General features: G+C 43.1%; 1 protein-coding gene across 1 annotated transcript in view; it reads right to left on the bottom strand.

Moving 5' to 3' along the window:
* LOC126278174 (uncharacterized) overlaps nucleotides 1–18813 on the bottom strand; it is a 725569-nt gene that overhangs the window by 256834 nt on the left and 449922 nt on the right. Inside the window, exon 2 of the mRNA XM_049978070.1 lies at nucleotides 17324–17392. The gene's annotated coding sequence lies outside the window, so the exon portion shown is untranslated. The remainder of the gene's footprint in view (nucleotides 1–17323; nucleotides 17393–18813) is intronic.

The raw sequence follows: 18813 nt of genomic DNA, 5'->3' as shown, positions 1-18813 counted from the left end.
TGATTGCACAGTAGTAGTTAATTCAGTTGCCGCCATTATCGATTGCAGCTAGGCCTCTTTTTGCTATGCTTTTCACGACATTTCTACATATTCTCTCGGTAAGCGTCTCCATATCGTCCTGATTTTATATGACAGCTGCTTCCCAATATATATTGGATGTCTGGAGACATTGCAGACTACTCCGTCGTGGATACCCCGTTGTCTTGTTTCCACGCCGTACAGAGAAGACTGCTATGTTTCGGATCATTATCCTAACTAGCGGAAATTTATCACAAAACATTCCTTTCTCATTCCTGGTTCAAAGCCCATATTCTCCGGCAGTTCTTTTTTCTGCTCCTTCCCCTGCAACCGCATTCCTGTTCCCGATGACAATTAAGTTTTCAACTTCCCTTGCGTACTGAATTACCCGTTCAGTCTCCTCATATACTTCCTCCATCTATTCATTTTCCGCTTGCGACGTCGGCAGATATATCTGAACTAAAAATGTCGGAGTTAGTTTGCCGTCGACTCTGATGAGAACAACTTTATCACTGAACTGTTCGCAGTAACTCTTTGCGCTACCTGTCTATTCGTAGCGAAACCTACTCCCGTTACACCATTTTTTGCTGCTGTTTATATTACCCTATACTCATCAGATCAAATCACTGCTACAACCCTTTTAGTCTGAATCATTATGCGTAACTAAGACGTTCACTCCTCAAATGTTACTGAGCAATCGATTTTTTTTTATTTCTACGTGGTGATCAATTTGAATTATATGAACATCTATGGCTTTGTGTACAGTATTGTCCACTCATTCATGGTTTAATAAATCTTGTGTGAAATTTCTTAGATATCTACAATTTCTACATCCACAATCCGACGCCCGTTCACATTTATTTTTTACTTACTAATTCTAATCATTATGTATTTTTTCTAATTAATATCAATTCAGTGTGTATTGGCTGTTCGAGACCAAAAGTAAAAGTAAAAGTATAAGTATTAGGGAGTATTATCACGATAATAGTGATCTTGGAATTGGGTCACTACAATCAACCTGACATGATAAAAAAAAGAGCTGTTTCTCCCAGGAGTTCACAGAAAAAGTCAACTAGAACTATTATTTACATTTCACTAGTCAAGCCATCCCAGGATAGCCCTTTTCAGCTTTTTGTGAAATAACTGATAGCTTCTCTCTAGCTTACCCTGCCTGGATACATTACTTTACACACAACAGATGTATATTATTTGCATACCATGCCAAGATCTTTTGATAGACCGTCGACTCAAACATTTAGTAATTCACCATATTTTACATCTTCACCTGTTGATGATTTTCCATCATTACAACAGTCTGCGTCCTCTCTATTAAGAAATACACAATACAGTCAGGAATTATTCTTGGGATACCATAAGACCATACTTTAGATAATAAGTGTAGGGGACGTAGTGTGTCAAAGGCTTTTCTGAAGTCAAGAAATAATGCATCCATCCAGCTGCCTTGAGCCATGGTTTTCAGTATTCTTTATTTATTAAACGCACCATTGAAATGTAATACTACATGTTCAAGTTAACATTAAATGTTACCCATACCATTTGAGATCAACAAGGATCACACAGTTGATGCGGTAACATGTTGTGCCTTATTTTCCAAATACAAAAATAGAGTGTGTCAAAACTTAACAACTGATAATTAACATTTATATGTACATGTATAGATATGTTTTCAGGATGACATGCGCGAAAAGCGCTCTTGGTTTCACATGATTGATGTTTTAGGAAACCATGCTGGTGCGAGCAGAGGATGTTATTCTGTTCGTTACACTTGAGACCGTTTGAGCTCAGAATATGTTCTAAGTTTCTACAATAAATGAGTGTCTGGAATACTGGGCAGGTGTTTCGGGAATCGGTTGCAGATAGGTGACCCATGCTTTCTTCTAACGACTGCGAAAGTTATTTTAAGGAGCTACTGCACTGTATAAATTCATGATGAATTCAGCAGATGAAGTTGCACGTGGAAGAATGACAACCGATAAGAGGTACTTTGACAAAACACAGTATATACAGTTCCACACAGTGAATGGAATGACACCATTAATAAATATAGAATTATATCAGAAATCGGTAGCTAAGGTAGAATATTCAAATTTTCTAGGTGAATGCATTGATGATGGGTTGAACTGGAAAAAAACACACTGAGCATCTGCTGAAACGTTTGAGTTCAGCTACTTATGCTATTAGGGTCATTGCAAAGTTTGGCGATATACATCTGAGTAAATTGGCTTACCATGCCTATTTTCATTCTCTGACTTCGTGTGGCATCATATTCTACTCATCACTGAGTAAAAGAGTGTTCATTGCACAAAAGCGTGTAATCAGAATAATTGCTCGAGCTCATCCAAGATCATTCTGCAGACACTTATTTAAAGAGCTAGAGATCTTCACTGTAGCCTCACAATATATATATTCATTTATGAAATTTGTTATTAACAATCCGAACGAATTCAAAAGCAATAGCAGTTTACATGGCTACAACACTAGGAGAAAGGATGATATTCACTACTCAAGGTTAAATCTAACTTTGGCTCAGAAGGGGGTAAATTATGCTGCCACGAAAGTCTTTGGTCACTTACCTAATAGCATCAAAAGTCTGACAGATAGCCATATAGCATTTAAAAGGAAATTAAAAGAATTTCTTAATGTATCTCCTTCGACTCGTTAGATGAATTTTTGGACATAGTAAGTGGGTAATTTACCAACCCCCACAAAAAAAAATTAAAAATATTGAGTGTCATCTAATATTTTGTGTAATGTAATATCTTGTATAGACACCTTTTATTAACCTGACACATTCCACATCACTACAAAGTGTCGTATTCATGACCTATGGAACAAGTACTAATGTAATCTAATCTAATCTTTAAATTTTAATTTATTAGCAGAGGTCAACATTATGTATACACAGCGCTGTAAGGTTTCTGTGTGATTGTAGTTTCACGTACTATGAGGCAAATAAAATAAGACTACGGGCTACCCTGTTCCCGAACGCGTACACCGTATTTCAGGAAACAGAATGGAACACTTGTCATAGAGGGTTTTGACACATACGGCGAAAGGCTACGACCGACCACTAGCAGTCCGAAATTTTGCCCGGACGTGAGAAATATATACGAGCGACCATACATGTGCGCCGGTTTGTTTACGACGCCGTAAAGCACGGATGAGGACCGCAGCCAGATACGAGGGAGGGGGTGGAGGCAATCCCAAGTGACCGCTGGGCCGACGGCGGTTGGCTGCAGCACTGTAATGTGGGTCCCACGTGTGCTCTCCACACAGCTGCTAACACGTGTTTCTGGCAGCGGCTCGCGTAGGTCATCAGTTCTCCAGACGAAAGCCGTAAATAATGAGGTACTACATGAGGCCGGCAGACTCTGCCACTTCCAAATTACCGTATGCAGTGTGCAGTCTAATAAAATACCGCCTAACCGAAGCGAGAAGACTGACTCTTGAGAACGAACAACAGTAGTGACGCTATAGACAATGGTGTGTACGAGAACTTCTGCGCAATTGTATTGAATCGTACATGCTGAATGGGCTAATACATTTCTTTAGGCAACGCACTCGTCAGCATACCGGACCAAAAATTAGCACTGCACGAGAAAAAGCACTAGTACCGTGTATGGTAGACAACGGCTCTATTTGCTTTTCCACAGAAATTTGTTGCTTTCTTAAAATTGCTTCACGCTGATATGATAGCAGCTGTCACGGGTAATAAGTCTGTGGGTGAACTATTCCTTGCGGTGTTAGAAAAGGATGTGTAACTGCTACATCGTTATTTCTCTTAGATGCTGCTACTGTCATGCGCTGGTCAAAAACCCTATTTCTGCATGAATACAAGTAACCTGCAAGACGGATCGGAAAGTAAAATGTCGAATCAAAAACACCACCAGCCGTCTGTATTTCCAATTTTATTTTACTTTGCTACCAGTTTCGGCGCTATACTATGCCATCTCCAGACACCCCTAATCGATGTGTAAGAGGAATCGCACCTATTTAACAATCTAAATAGCTGCCAAAATTCTCACAGGTATCAATAGAGTTCTTCTGCAACAAGGCTATCACTTCGTTGGATGAAAGAAGACTACAGATACCGATGACTGTTTGCTGGATCCTATTGTACAAGAGGTGGGTTTATTTCTACACGTCGGTCAGGGGACATAAAGTTGTCGTCGTGTAACGCCGAAACTGGAAGCAAAGTAAAATAAAACAGTAAATATAGACAGCTGGAAGAGTTTTTCATTTGACGTTTTATACTGAACAGACGTGGCCCGAAAACATCCTTTATGAAGGTGCACACAGGGATTGAAAACTGTTTAATATGAGTCCTTAAAAAGCAAGGAATCTAATTTTCCCTGCAGTGTTAGTTCAGTCACATTGCGCTGATGAAAACACTGTTGTATCCCAGTCTGAAGAGGAACTAGGGATATGCCTGAATGCCTTCTATGCAGGATACAAAAATATTTGTCTCAGACTGAATACCAGTACAACACATCATTCACTCAGGAAGTACAATGATATATCAGAGTCACCATTTGGAACAGCTAACATATTTCTTGCCTTGGCAGCATCCGCTCATTAAGTGAAAGTATAGGTTTTGAAATTCAGATTAGAATAAATTGTGCTGGAGCGTACTTTGCCAGTAAGATCTCGTGTATTTGACAATGATGATACAAATGTGGCGAGAAAGATCCTCAATTGAATTCGCCCCCTGCTTTACGGGTCTGAATCCTGGACATGTTACAGAAGGCACCTGATAAAGCTGGAACAATACCGCCAGCGATTCATTAGGAGGATTCTGGAAATAACGTCGCAAGACAGAAGTCCAAATGTTACTATCACTGAAGAGCCACACGCAACCAGTATACAAGAATGATTATCAAAACGCCAGTTTACTATGAACAAGGCATCTGATCCGCATGTCCAATAATCGGATTTCCAAACAAGTTGTTTACTCTGAGTGAACAGTGGTCAAACGCTGTGTGGGAGATCAGAAGAAACAATTTAAGTATTATTTAAGGCTAACATGACCACGTGTCGCTTTAATATTAAGAAATGGGAGACCTTGACCCTCGACAGCTCATCCTGGAGCTCACTCGTTCACTGTTGACCATTTCTGTTTGTAGAAAAGAACCGGCAAACGCTTGATAAGGAACAGTGTAGAAAAGAGAAATGTTGACACGAAATGGAAGGATAGCAGGCTGCTCCACCACGGACCATCTGTCATCAATGGACATATGGTGCACCTACCGCCTCGGATTGTACAGTCACCACCGGAAAAATGTTTGCTATGGTGATGAAGATGGTGGTGTTAGTGGTGATGATCTCAGTTTGGTAAGGGAGACCGTCCACAAGTATCTTCTGGTATGCCATATCAAGTCGAAACCACTACATACAGAAAACAGACACACTGGAAAACGTATGTGAGGTGTGACAAGGAAAAAGTCATGAGTGATAGGGGTGGAGGGAGAACAGAGGAAATGTTGAAAGACGTGCATGTAACTTGCACTTCTTTCATTTATTTGCTATTTACGATATTGTAGTCATATTATTATCATTACTAATCCGGCAATAGCATGCCTGCTATTCTGCTGATTTTTTAAGTATGACAGCATATTGAAACTGGAGAGAGGACTGGAGCAAAGTACTTTTATTTTATTTCAATATGCAACAGTCTCCATCAGCTAGCCATATTGGCTTTCGTTTTACCGCTCTGACCAATTAGCTTGGAAGCATGGGCCGGTAGTTTGATCGAATTGGAGAAGCCAAAGTAGTGCTTCTTCTTATTCTTCTAAGTAGTAGTACCAACCTGAAACTCAGTATCTCCTGCACATTTGGCTATGTAAAGAGGCCTCACTGACGACTCCCTGCCTAAATTCTATCCAGCCACGAGTCATTCCGCCAAGCTAGGAATGTGTGCTTGAACGACTGCTAGTTCGGCGACAGATCCGTACTCACTGATTGGCCTGCGAAAAATGCACCAGTTCCCCCCCCCCCCCAAAAAAAAGGCCCGGCTCCGCTGGAGCAACGGCCGGTAGGCGGTTAGCAGTCGTGAGGAGTCGCTGGCGAGATCCAGGAGAAGACTGTCGCAAGCTGGTTAAGCATGCGTGCTCTTGCTAGGTTCAGAAGTGGATTGAGTCGCGAATACATATTAAAGTGTTAGGTGATCTTTAATCTCCGGAGTATTTTGGCCTCATTGCTTTTATTTCGTCCTCATTTTGCTATTTTGTTTTTGGACCTGGCGTCAAACCCTGATCGGTTGCAGATGGAAAACATACGTGGGACTCTCAGTCACCACGTTCAATATAATTCAGCCACCCTCGTAGCTATTTCGGCCTCAGCGAATGTCTTTCCTTCTCTAATACTCCTTGGTATTAGTGGACATTTCAAAACGGCTTTTGTGTGTTAGATTTTCCATTCTTTGTCTCCCCCCCCCCCCCCCCCCCCCACGTGTGAACCCGGGGCGAGTAGTTCTGCACACGATATCTAAATGGCCCGCGTTTCTTGTTATTCATATTCGGAAATCAAGGTGTTACAGAATGAATTTTATGAATTTTATTAGTTTAGTGACGGGAGGCAGCATTAATAACGTCCATCCACAAGTACATAGTTTGCCTGTTCAATACATTTAAGTATTAACTGTTGGACCCCGTCTCTTACCTTTCATTAATTATTAGAGCAAATTCTTTTCTGAATGGTCTGCTCCCACCTTTCCTTGTCCATTTTGAACGCTAGTATTGTGGATGACTGCTGAATTTACGCCATAACTACCCCACCGCCCCAGCCCCCCCAGTCTTGGATGATATATGATTTGTACTTACGGTTATTTTCGCTTGATTTCTCGCTTACATCGGGAAATGCAGTGTGCTGGCACATCGTTGCTTTTCAGCGTCAGACACTGATAATTTTGGTCTAATATTTAGTTGTTCTGAAGCACTATGCATTGCTCAATGACCAAATAAATATTGGAAACCAGACTACATAAAGTAACTGATGAAATTACATGAAAAATAGAAGAGCCTTTCCCATCCTACACCTTCTCCCACTCCCCCGAACTCCATCACACTGTTATATACTTATGTCCGTTCATCATGGTTTCTCCCTCCCCTATACTGTAAAGAAACTCCATCACCACTCCTTTTGGCTGTGTGACGGTCTCAGGTGAGACTTCTTTTCATACCTGGACTCCTTTGGTTGTCATCTGCGGCACGCTTACAGCACAGCGGTAGGTTGACAATACTCTACGTCTAGTTTTGTTGCGCTTCATGGAAAGCTACCCTGGCCTTACATTTCAGTAAGATAATGAATGCTTGACCCCCCCCCCCCCCTCCTCACCCCCTTTGAGGAGAGTTTCTCGTGAATAAATCATTCAGTTTTTCTGAAGTTATAATCGTTTATTTGCCAGTACATACATATGACGTCTACCGAATATTTCCTTTCCTTATAGTGTACTTTTTTCGGTGATTTTAGTTGTGCTCATTCATATTGTACCTGATCTGCTGTCTTGGAAGGCAGGCCATTACTCTGTCTTTCTTCCGTACTGACGTGTGGATTATTAATTTTTCTGCAACCGTTTCACTTAACTCATGACTGATCTCGCTTTATCAACTCAAAGAGAGCCAAATTAGCTTACTGATAATGAAGTCAAATAAAGTGGCTATTTCAAATAATGAAGCAGCCTCTTGCACTGTCAAGAATTTTGCGGCTGTGGGCCCAAGCACGAAGAGGTCCATTCTCCCTTGAACATCCGCCGATCATCCAGTAATTCCTCAAGTATGCGCTTGAAGTGCAGTTCTCCCCTTCACCAATGGGGCCCCTTCTCTGTCACAAGGACCTATGGAAAGAGGCGCCAAACTCCTCGATACGCTCAACCGTCAAGCGCGAAACTACACACTCACCACCCAAGGTCGAGAGTGCGTAACGGTCCCGGCGAGTGGCATCGAGATGCAGCTGGCGCAGACAGTACATCGCCCTATCCGGGACATGCTACCACGTGAACTTACTGATCTGGTTAATGACACACTCACCACCCAAGGTCGAGGGTGCGTGACGGTCCCGGCGAGTGGCATTAACGAACTGTTTTTCGATCTAAAAGAGTATCAGAATGTAAATAATTTAATTACAGACTACTGATAATGCTTTACCTCAATAAAGCGAAATGTGTCTGGTGAAAAAAAATCACGCACTTTTGTAGTTGCAATGACAGAACTAAAATATCCTCAAGAATTGGAGCTGTCAGTGTGACAGTTGAATGTCGAGCTGGTTGTGCAAGTGTTGTGCCGGGGCAGATATGACGATCTTGTTGGCCACGGGAATACCTTAACATCCACGGGAATACCTTAACGTCAAGCCGACAGATCGTAAGGACACGTTACGTGTGGAAGAGCATTGTCCTGTTGAAAAGTGTACCAGAATACTGTCGCCTGAGCCATAATACACTCCTGGAAATTGAAATAAGAACACCGTGAATTCATTGTCCCAGGAAGGGGAAACTTTATTGACACATTCCTGGGGTCAGATACATCACATGATCACACTGACAGAACCACAGGCACATAGACACAGGCAACAGAGCATGCACAAAGTCGGCACTAGTACAGTGTATATCCACCTTTCGCAGCAATGCAGGCTGCTATTCTCCCATGGAGACGATCGTAGAGATGCTGGATGTAGTCCTGTGGAACGGCTTGCCATGCCATTTCCACCTGGCGCCTCAGTTGAACCAGCGTTCGTGCTGGACGTGCAGACCGCGTGAGACGACGCTTCATCCAGTCCCAAACATGCTCAATGGGGGACAGATCCGGAGATCTTGCTGGCCAGGGTAGTTGACTTACACCTTCTAGAGCACGTTGAGAGGCACGGGATACATGCGGACGTGCATTGTCCTGTTGGAACAGCAAGTTTCCTAGCCGGTCTAGGAATGGTAGAACGATGGGTTCGATGACGGTTTGGATGTACCGTGCACTATTCAGTGCCCTCTCGACAATCACCAGAAGTGTACGGCCAGTGTAGGAGATCGCTCCCCACACCATGATGCCGGGTGTTGGCCCTGTGCCTCGGTCGTATGCAGTCCTGATTGTGACGCTCACCTCCACGGCGCCAAACACGCATACGACCATCATTGGCACCAAGGCGGAAACGACTCTCATCGCTGAAGACGACACGTCTCCATTTGTCCCTCCATTCACGCCTGTCGCGACACCACTGGAGGCGGGCTGCACGATGTTGGGGCGTGAGCGGAAGACGGCCTAACGGTGTGCGGGACAGTAGCCCAGCTTCATGGAGACGGTTGCGAATGGTCCTCGCCGATACCCCAGGAGCAACAGTGTCCCTAATTTGCTGGGAAGTGGCGTTGCGGTTCCCTACGGCACTGCGTAGGATCCTACGGTCTTGGCGTGCATCCGTGCGTCGCTGCGGTCCGGTCCCAGGTCGACGGGCACGTGCACCTTCCGCCGACCACTGGCGACAACATCGATGTACTGTGGAGACCTCACGCCCCACGTGTTGAGCAATTCTGCGGTACGTCCACCCGGCCTCCCGCATGCCCACTATACGCCCTCGCTCAAATACCGTCAACTGCACATACGGTTCAAGTCCACGCTGTCGCGGCATGCTACCAGTGTTAAAGACTGCGATGGAGCTCCGTATGCCACGGCAAACTGGCTGACACTGACGGCGGCGGTGAACAAATGCTGCCCAGCTAGCGCCATTCGACGGCCAACACCGCGGTTTCTGGTGTGTCCGCTGTGCCGTGCGTGTGATCATTGCTTGTACAGCCCTCTCGCAGTGTCCGGAGCAGGTATGGTGGGTCTGACACACCGGTGTCAATGTGTTCTTTTTCCCATTTCCTGGAGTGTACATGAGGACGCAAGATGTCCGTGATGTACCGTTGTACCGTAAGAGCACGTTCAATCACTACCAACTGCGATCTGATGTCGTACCCGATAGCCGCCTACACCATGAACCACGAGCGACGTCACTTTTTCAGACCAAAACACTGGGTGAATGGGATCTCTCAGCACGTCGCCACCAGACACGTCGACGATTGTCAGCCGCGGTAGAGCAAATCCGTCATTCACCGGTGGACACCTTGCGGCGTCACTCGTCAGCAGTACGTAGTTCCCGGTCACAAAACCATTCCAAACGCATCCACTCGTGTTGTGTTTAAGGCACCATACACTTGGGACCGTAATTCCGTGGTCTGGCCGCTGTTGGTCGCCGACCAATTGTGCTGGATGACACAGAATGCTATAGGAAATGTATTGCTTGTTCTCGGATGGCAGGCGCAGATGTCAAAGGACTACGATGTGCTTTGTGCACAATACAGCAATACTCCATTCTACTTGTTAATAGTGATCGGTCGGAACAATGCTGACTAGAATCCTTGCCCTCGCGTTCCCATTCTGTCTATTATCAGCCAATGCCCGACAAATCTGGATGTAGTATGGTTCGACCTGACGGCCAAAAGAAGAGCCCCGAGAACGCACTCTTCAAACGTCAGGTGGTAGTAGCGCTGTCTTACACGAGTATCTTTCACAGTGATATCTCAACATCAAGTGCCGGATAGTACGCGTCGATTCAATAGCAAATCACTTAGGTCCGTCTAAACATGTCAGCTCCTTTCTGACATTCTGACACGTGTCCACGTTGACCAGTCTTTCGCCATTGATTCCATTAAACCGACTGACAGAGACTGTCACAAATACACTACTTCACTGTAAACAGTCACGTCACTGTGAAGAGTTACACGACTGATTGGTACCAGTTCTGTACCATTTACACCGCTCCAGACCGATCAGTGGGTTCTTTTATGCGGGTAAGTAAAACGCTCATCATCATCATCATCATCACCATCATCATCATTTAAGACTGATTATGCCTTTCAGCGTTCAGTCTGGAGCATAGTCCCCCTTATAAAATTCCTCCATGATCACCTATTCTGTGCTAACATTGGTGCCTCTTCTGATGTTAAGCCTATTACTTCAAAATCATTCTTAACCGAATCCAGGTACCTTCTCCTTGGTCTGCCCCGACTCCTCCTACCCTCTACTGCTGTACCCATGAGTCTTTTGGGTAACGTTGCTTCTCCCATGGGTGTAACATGACCCCACCATCTAAGCCTGTTCATCCTTACTGCTACATCTATAGAGTTCATTCCCAGTTTTTCTTTGATTTCCGCATTGTGGACACCCTCCTGCCATTGTTCCCATATACTAGTACGTGCAATCATCCTAGCTACTTTCATATCCGTAACCTCAACCTTGTTGATAAGGTAACCCGAATCCACCCAGCTTTCGCTCCCATACAACAAAGTTGGTCGATAGATTGAACGGTGCACAGATAACTTAGTTTTGGTACTGACTTCCTTCTTGCAGAAGAGAGTAGATCGTAGTAATACGCTGTAAGAAAAAAAGAAAAAAACCAGACGCACCACGAAGGACTTGTCAGAATGGAAAGCAAATCCTTAGATGTGGTGTATGTGTTCAAATGTTCAAATGTGTGTGAAATCCTATGGGACTCAACTGCTAATGTCACCAATATCTAAGCTTACACACTATTTAACCTAAATTATACTAAGGACAAACACACACACCCATGCCGGAGGGAGAACTCGAACCTCCGCTGGGACCAGCCGCACAGTCCAGGACTGCAGCGATGTACGTGTACAGACAGACAACTTATTACAGAAAAAATTACAAATTATTTCAGAAAAACCGGGTAATTTATTCACGGGAAATAACTTCACAAATTGAGCAATCAGCAACAGGTTTATCCGTCTCTGAGCCTTATGCTAGCATTTATTCGGCTTGGCGTTGATTGACAGAGTTGTCGGATGTCCTCCTCAGAGAGAAAGTGGCGGATTTTGTCGAACTGATGAGATACATCGTCAAAATTCCAAGATGGTTAGAAGGTCCTCCCCGTAATGCTCCAAACATACTTATTTGGGAAGAGATCCGGCGTCCGTGTTGCCCAAGGTACGGTTTGGCAAGCTCGGAGACAAGCAATACAAACTCTCCTCGTGTAAGTCCAGAATTATGTTGCTGATATATAGGCTAAGGATAGCTCGTCACGAAGCGCAGATAACGAGGCGAATAATGCAGACGACCTACCACTGCTCTGTGAGGGGTCCTGCTATGAAAGCCGGCCGCGGTGGTCTAGCGGTTCTAGGCGCTCAGTCCGGAACCGCGTGACTGCTACGGCCGCACGCTCGAATCCTGCCTCGGGCATGGATGTGTCACGTCCTCAGGTTAGTTAGGTTTACGTAGTTCTAAATTCTAGGGGATTGATGACCTCAGATGTTAAGTCGCATAGTGCTCAGAGCCATTTGAACCTGCTTTGAAAATAAATGACAAGCCAGATCCTCACTCTTCGATCACTATGGCCACACAAATTAAGAATTTAATTGGCAGCGCCAAGGATATCTAGGACAAGTTACAACAGTTGTTAGCCGTCTTCCCACAGCAAGGATACAACGGAATTATGATATCTTTCCCAGCCGATTCAAGTCAGAGATGGCAACGTCACACGAATAAGTGGGACGATATTACTTAGCTCTTTGTACGTTGTCTCGGTTTTGTAATCCCTGCAACAGCATCACATAACCTTTCAACTAGCGAAATTCCATTTCATTTCCTCCTCCTATTATGGATGGTTCTTTGTCAGACGATGTATGCCATCCGGCGTGTCGAAGACTCATACGACAAAACCTATGTATTTAGCAGGTGTCTTCTTACCTGCGTGTAACTTCACGTCCGTTGTGGTAGTACCAAGAGCAGTAGTGCTGCATTGATAATATGAACACTACTACATGATGTTCTGCCCAAACTGTTGTACGGCCATAGGGTGCTCCACGCGGCTGTGTGAATATTTGGGTCAAAAAAATAAATAGTTCAAATGGCTCTAAGCACTATGATACTTAACATCTGAGGTCATCAGTCCCTGGACATAGAACTACTTAAACCTAACAAACCTAAGGACATCACTCACATCCATGCCCGAGGCAGGATTCAAACCTGCGACCGTAGCAGCCGCGTGGTTCCCAACTGAAGTGCCTAGAACCACTCGACCAAAATATTTGTGTACCAACCTAAGTTACCGCATTGAGGCCTGACAGAGATGTCAGTTGAAAATGTTAGCACCAATAAATCAACCGCTTCGTTTTGTGAACGTGAATTCTATAATATTATGTGACAACACGATCAAATGTTTAATTATCGGAGAATGACCATCAAATAGTACGAATGATGGGACAGCAAGGGGATTAGAATACATAAAATGGAGACGACCATTCAAATCACAAAGAATACATGCATATATATTTATATACTACAAAATTATTATCCTGGAACCCAAAACTGGAGCACTGTAAAACTGGAATGAAGTGGCCACGAGAAGGAACAACATTCTCTAAGAATGGGACAAGTGTGGGCCAAACGGAAACTGCAGTCGAACACAGAGAAGCAGAAACAATTTAGAGTTATGTACCCTCTAAAGGGATAATTCGAAATTAAAAATAATAAACCCCGAATCGATTATTTAATTTACACGAAGTGAACTCATTATGTAATGCTCCCCTGGCAAAAAGTGGTACATAGAAAACGTAGTGATGTCGTACAGCAGCAGGTGCTGTAATCAGAAAGAAGTGTATTGTGAGAAAGAAGCGGCTTCAGTGTAAGAGCTGCAGCGAGCCGCTTCAGAAAATGATCTCAGAACACTTTCTCCAGAGAGGCGGGAAGGGCAAGAACGGCTTGGAATTGCTGTTCCACAGAGAAAGACCTCAAGACCTCCTATCCCTCTTGGAATTTAATTTCACCCTTATTGGTTCTCTAAGGTTACCAGACGGCGTTGAGCTCTGCAGTTCTTGTGGAAACAGAAATTTTCGTACCCTTTTGCCGCTCTTTACCGAGCGTAATTTAATCTCAAATTGCGTTGCGGGCTTTCGAGCAAACGGTTTATTCCAATCTGACACACGAAACTCAACCGTAAATCAAAATTATTCCTACTGATTTTACTACAATTTGCTGGCCAAACGTTTCTTCTGAATTTCATTACCTCTCGAGGATGAAGAATAGGTATTTAGCATCGACATCGACGTGCGGAAGACGATTCCAGAAACGTAATTTTTGTCTAATTCGTACTTTCTTCCTGCCGCAGTTTTACACCCCTAACGAGAGAGGGTACTTATTCTCGTTTTGAAATGTAAGAACCGAACGGAGTCTGCAGTATTTATAGAGGTACTTCCTTATTAGGTAGGCTCTTCCCAAAAGTCGTTTACAGAAGTACTCGTATAATAAGTGCTTCAATTCACATCTGAAGTTCAGCACTAAACTACAGGCAGTTGATTATATGACAATCAGACGGAGGGAAGGCCGTATTCGTGACTAACTTTTAAAGAACGACATACAATTAAGAGACGGAAGTGTGAATTTTGAAAACATAATTAGATTAGTTAAAATGTGTGTAGACAAAACTTTGTGTTATAGACACCAGCTGGAGGCATTAAAATTTTTGATCAGTGCTGAGGAATTTAACAAGGAGGACCTATGTTGTTTAATCTCATCGCAGAGAAGAACACTAGAGAATTCACAGAAACTACCCCAATAGAGTTTCAACTGCAGTTTGTGAACATAAACATTTCTGCTTACGCTGATATGAAGTATTAATTAGTAGCTCCAAAACGGAATTACTCAGAATGTATGAGATAACAGGATGTTCTGTTATTGATGAGAAGACAGAATATCTGCTCGTAAGTAAAAAAATTCGAAGTTATGCGTCGTTGAATGTAAATTGAGTCACTATCGAGACGGTTCAAGTACTTAGCGATTATTTTGAGCGAAGTTATAAAAACGGCTGTCCAGCAAGCAGCGGCTAACAAAAACAGCTTTTATCAGTCAACTTCCTTACCAGTAATATAATATTATACGGCTGTATAATATTAAAATACATGAAGAAAATATTGATCACCTGCATCACTTTTTAAGAAAAATTTTCCTGGCCGGTCAGTTGTTAATAAAGTACCTACTGATTTTGAAAATCGACGTTCTACGCGTGCACTTCTTTTGTAATTTATTTATTTCATCTCCCTTCTTGGGATTACTTTAAGGGTCGCAGTGCCATTTTCAAGCAATCATTCCTGCAGTCAGACAAACCGTCAGGCTATAATCCAGCAATACTATTGGTCACAGCCGAACTACAAGATTAATAATCTACAGACAAATATTAAATAAAATATTTGGACCGATAATAGATCTAAAACATGAAAAACGCCTGGAATTGTACAAACACCATAATATCATTAAGTTATAGGTGAAAGATGTTAGAACCTGGTTGGTCAAACAAGAGTAATGTCAGAAAACTGGGTACCTAGAGTAGCATACTGTAAGACGATAATGGAACGACAGCAAGAGGAAGACATAGAGATAGGTGGTCACACGTCATCTGAGATGTCAAGAAGCAGAGAAGACTCCACAATCCGGAACGTATGGTAACGGACAAGCACCGAGGTGGAATGTACTGCTATGTAGTTAACCACTGCTCAGGAATAGGGACTAGTTTTTAGGATAGCATAAATACACAGTCCATTACATGAAGGTACATTGTACGCTTTATACGTATGTAATTTGTCTATATATGAAATATTGAATATTCTTTTTTCAAAAACTTTCTCCTCATCTGCCATGTGCTTTAGATATCGTTTTCAACTGTTGAGCTAAACTGACTATTGGTTGACCCTGTGCTGCGCAAGTGAACAGTGTCGCGATACAAACTTAAATCTTAATGGAATGCTTAATTTGAAATAATGAAAATGAATATTATTAAATACCAAAAGAAACTAATTATGTCCTCAGTGAAAACCGGCCGGAGTGGCCGAGTGGTTCTAGGCTCTACAGTATGGAACAGCGTGACCGCTACGGTCGCAGGTTGAATCCTGCCTCGAGAGTGGATGGGTGTGATGTCCTTAGGTTAGTTAGGTTTAAGTAGTTCTACGTTCTAGGGGACTGATGACCTCAGAAGTTAAATCCCAGAGAGCTCAGAGCCATTTCAATCATTTTTTAACGTCAGTGAAAAATATTTAACTGACACTCGATACAGAAGTACATTGTGAAAGTTACGCTACATGAAGTGTAGTGTGTGAATTGAAATATCCACGAAATAAAATATTACTCAGCACGGAAAAAAATAATTGTTTGATGTTAGTTTTACTGTTCACTGTCGATTAATCTGCTTACTTAGTATAGCACCTGAAACATCTGACGACGTAGTGTTTAGTCACAAGAATGCAAAGTGAGATCTCCCCTGAAAGAAAAGCAACTCACCATGCTGTTATGTGTCTGATGTACTGATGTTCTTGAAAGCAGACAGTTTGTAACTGCTTGTGGAGTAAGTTGCGATGTACGCACTACAAAATTTGTAAGCTTTACGAAGAATGGTGGAGGGGTGGAGAAGAGTTTTACTACAAAGAAAATTCTCCATTAGGAATTGAACTGTCCAAAGAGTGTACAACAGAAGAAAAACCTAACATTTACGAAATTCTCTCATTACGAAACTTACAGTCATTTAAACTAACTGCGTAATTTGCGACGTAATGAAAACAAGGAGATCAAAGTAACACAAATCCTGAATATTATTAGATAACTAAGGGACAAATATTTAATACAGCTGATAGTTATTCCATTCTTCAGTGTGCTTGGGTTACTTCGAAATATTACTCCAAAAATCTTCTTCAACAATACAATCAATTCAGCAGCTTCATAAACAGGTTTTCATCTCCATAACAAAGTATTTCAGATAATTTCTCCAAGATTCACAAATATCAGACCTCCTTCTCTAAAACTCAAGCGCGCGCTTATATTCCTCTAATAAGAATGTCCCAGCTCTGTACGAATGACTGGCGACCAACCACCCCACAGATTCCAATCAACTTAGAGTAAAATATCTTTTTTACTACATGTGCAGCGCGCTCGTCCATCTTTGTCCCAGTGTAGTAAAGGTGAATTATTCACAATGGCAGAAAATACATGGAAACTTTACAACATGAGAACAGCTGTCAACCAGTATAGAACAAGAGAAATAGCTAGTACAGTGTGCAATAGGTCTGAGATATCGTCATTGTACTATGTTTTGCTATTTATCTGTGCAAACGCAAAATTTAGCACAACCAAAATGAAATGTAGGCAGAATATACGTTTTCAAGCACACACAAAGTTAAGGTGCACAATGGAAATACATTTAATCCAGGGGCTATCATCTGTTGGTGCTAAGCGAAGCTTAAGGAAATGTTACTCACCAGAGAGATCAGCTGGTTGGTAAAGTCACGCAATGTACAGGACGAAACCTCGGCTTCAGTCCGCCATGTCTGCAACAGAAAAAGAGATAACGATGAGAACAGCTCACGCTTTGCGGGACAGCGACTGGATTTAACGACCGCAGATGGGCCGTAAACGAATTATGAAGCTCCACAAGCGCTGGGCCTGTAGAGACAAGCGCCGCTCTAACTCCAGCTCGTAATTAGATGTACCACTAGGTACAGAAGCTTTCGATCCGTGGAACGCACCAGATTTTGCTTACAGTTCAAATGGAGGCACTGAATCAAGTAAGAACACTACTGGCCATTAAAACTGCTACACCACGGAGATGACGTGCTACAGACGCGATATTTAACCGACAGGAAGCAGATGCTGTGATACGCAAATGATTAGCTTTTCAGAGCATTCACACAAGATTGGCGCCGGTGGCGACACCTACAATGTGCTAACATGAGAAAAGTTTCCAACCGATTTCTCATACACAAATAGCAGTTCACCGGCGTTGCCTGGTGAAACGTTGCTGTGATGCCTCATGTAAGGAGGAGACATGTGTACCACCACGTTTCCGACTTTGACAAGGTCGGATTGTATCCTATCGCGAATGCGGTTTATCGTATCGCGACATTGCTGCTCGCGTTGGTCGAGATCCAATGACTGTTAGCATAATATGAAATCGGTGGGTTCAGGAGGGTAATACGGAACGCCGTGCTGGATCCCAACGGCACCGTATCACTAGCAGTCGAGATGACAGGCATCTTATCCGCATGGCTGTAACGGATCGTGCAGCCACGTCTCGTCACAATACGCCAGTCACTACTTTTTTGTGAACTGTACACGCCATCCAAGCTCTGTTTGACTCAATGCCCAGGCGTATCAAGGCCGTTATTACGGCCTGAGGTTGTTGTTCTGAGTACCGATTTCTCAGGATCTATGCGCCCAAATTGCGTGGAAATGTAATCACATGTCATTTCTAGTATAATATATTTGTCCAATGAATACCCGTTTATCATCTGCATTTCTTCTTGGTGTAGGAATTTTAATGGACATTATTGTAAATTAAAGAGCGATTTTACTGCTGAGCTTTTTGCTATATCATACAGATGCTACAACCATAAATAAGGATCGAAGAGCTCCATGTGCAAGGTATCAGAGAACCACGGCGCGTCCCGTGGTACAGAATTATCGTTAGGGACGCATCGTCCCGAAACCAGAACAGCCAATAGCATTCCTAGGCAGCGGGAGCCAAGAGCTTTGCTCCCTTGCGGACCAGCTTATATGCTGTCTGGCATAGACATTTTTATATCTGGAATTCTGTCAGACATTGCGAAGGCAGAACGTTTAGATGTAATACACTGCTTCAGCGATTTATCAGTAAATGTTTCATGGAATAGTGTATTTTGTGAAAAACGGAAGGATGTAAAACTTGGTCCATATTTTCGATGCGGGAGTGCTCGTGTTGCTGGTTTCTTCT

The sequence above is a fragment of the Schistocerca gregaria genome, chromosome 6, assembly GCF_023897955.1.
Source record: "Schistocerca gregaria isolate iqSchGreg1 chromosome 6, iqSchGreg1.2, whole genome shotgun sequence".
NCBI lineage: Eukaryota > Metazoa > Arthropoda > Insecta > Orthoptera > Acrididae > Schistocerca > Schistocerca gregaria.
The sequence above is the reverse complement of the archived record's forward strand: the minus strand, read 5'-3'. Positions and strand labels throughout refer to the sequence as shown.